Raw genomic sequence first — 2,500 nt, 5'->3', positions numbered from 1 at the left:
TGTTTTTGTAAAAAAAAAAAAAAAAAAAAAAAAAAAAAAAAACCTGTATTGACGTCCCCTGAAGCTTCCAGAAACCTGCTCTGTTTATATGCGACAGAATACAGATCCCATGAAGGAGACAAGTTGTCCTGTCTTTCCTACACAACGCAATGAAAAAGTAGACCGGTCACACGAGGACTTTGAGAAAATGTCTTCCGGGAAGCCCCGCGAGGTAAACACGGAGCTGTTCCACCCCTCCCCATACAGATGTTGGAGGGGGAGGGGGGGGGGGGCGGCAAGCCTCGCGAGGGGAGCCGTGGAAGAGCAACTGGGATAGACGGTCCGGCTGAGCACCGCCGAGCACGCTGTCGAGCTGTGCAACGGAGAGGACGACTACGCGGTAGAGCCCCTCCCACTCCGCACTCTGCTCGCCACTAAGAACATTAAATAAAGGACATCGATCCGCCAGACCGGAGGAACCGACCGCCCGAACGCCGGCAAAGCCGGCCGGCGGACACCCTCCGAAGGCGTGTTAAGTTGGCCCATCGATCAGGACACAAACACGCAACAAATCCAGTCCGGGGTGTGGTGTAAGCAGCCCTACCAGAGAAATCACCTAACCCTAACCCTAAACGTACGGCAGACGCGTCCCCTGGCTCTCACATTGACAACTGAGAGGCTTCTGAAAACCTGGCCACGCCCATCAGTAAAAACCACTACAGCAAGTGACGACATATGTACCTTCAAAGTGCTGTACTACAGGGTGCTGTTCAAAAGGTATCTATCCCGTTTACTCTCTATGCTTCATATATCATCATATTATTGAAAAGTGCAAGCCTTTAGGAACAACAGCAACTCAAGTCGCCAACGCTCTGTTCACTCAATAACTGCAGAGATCCAAACTTCTCCTGGCATTAACATCGGCACAAAAACTGTGCGCCGGGAGCTTCGTGGAATATGGGTTTCTATGGATTCAGAATGAGATGTCAGAAAAGCTCCTGTGGGTGTAATGGTCAGTTATGTCAATACTTTTGGACATATATTGTGCGTGTGCGTGTGTCTGTGATACCTAACATAAACACACCTGTATTACTAGAATTGATCGTTCACGCCACAAAAGTGAGGGGCAAACATAGAAAAGCGTGCAACCCAGCCACTGAGGATGCACAAGCCAGTGCATTCTTAGTGCAGGTCCCAAGCCCGGACAAATGGGGAGGGTTACGTCAGGAAGGGCATCCGGCGTCAAATCTTTGCCAAATCAAATATGCGGATCATAAATAAGATTTCCATACCGGATCGGTCGAGGCTCGGGTTACCGACGACCGCCATCGGTACTGTTAACCAGCGGAGTGCCGGTGGAAACTAGGCTACTGTTGGGCGAAGGAAAAGGAGAGGGAAGGCATGTCCAGAGGCAGCTAGAGAGGAGGAAGGGTAGGCGTGTGGAGGTGAGAGTCAGTCGGAACTTTGAATGTTGGCACTATGGCTAGTAAAGGGAGAGAGCTGGCTGACGTGATGGAAAGAAGAAAGGTGACAAGAGACAAGGTGGAAGGGGAGTAAGGCCAGGAGTATCGCAGGTGGGTTCAAACTCTTCTACCATGGTGCGAATGGGAGGAGAAATGGGGTAGGGGTCATTCTGAAGGAAGAGTATGTCAAGAGCGTGCTGGAGGTGAACACAGTGTCAGACAGAGTGAGGATTATGAAGCTGGAAATCGAAGGTGTATTGCTGACGGTTATCAGCGCATATGCCCCGCAAGTCGGGTGTAAGATGGACGAAAAAGAAGAATTCTGGAGTTGAGTTGGACGACGTGGTGGAAAGGGTACCCAAGGAGGAGGGAGTGGTGAGTGGAGCGGACTTCGATGGACACGTTGCTGAAGGGAACAGAGGTGGTGAGGAGTTGATGGTAAGGTATGGAATCGAGGAGAGAAATGTGGAAGGACAGATGGTGTTCGATTTTGCGAAAAGGATGGAAATGGCTGAGGTGAATACATATTTCAAGAAGAGGGAGGAGCACAGGGTGACGACGTATACGAGTGGAGGAAAGTGCACACAGGTGGACTATATCTTGTGTAGAAGGCGCGATGTAAAACGGATTGCATACTGCAAGGTGGTGACAGGGGAGAACGTAGCTAGGCAGCATCGGATGGTGGTCTGTAAGATGACTTTGGAGACCAACATGAGGAAGCGAGTGAAGACACAGCCGAAGATCAAATGGTGGAAGTTGAAGAAGGAAGACTGTTGTGTGGAGTTCAGGCAGGAGTTAACACAGGCACTGAGTGGTAGTGAAGAGTTGCCAGATGGCTGGGCAAGCGCTGCAGAAATAGCGAGGAAGACAGCTAGGAAGGTACTTGGTGTGTCATCGGGACAGAGGAAGGAAGACAAGGAGACTTGGCGGTGGTGGTGGTGGTGGTGGTGGAAGGAGGAAGTAGAGCAAAGTATACAGAGGAAAAGGTTGGCAAAGAAGAAGTGGGATAGTCAGAGAGATGAAGAAAGTACACAGGAGTACAAGGAGATGCAGCGTAA

This window comes from Lampris incognitus, unplaced genomic scaffold (genome assembly GCF_029633865.1).
Source record: "Lampris incognitus isolate fLamInc1 unplaced genomic scaffold, fLamInc1.hap2 scaffold_153, whole genome shotgun sequence".
Lineage (NCBI taxonomy): Eukaryota > Metazoa > Chordata > Actinopteri > Lampriformes > Lampridae > Lampris > Lampris incognitus.
The sequence above is the reverse complement of the archived record's forward strand: the minus strand, read 5'-3'. Positions refer to the sequence as shown.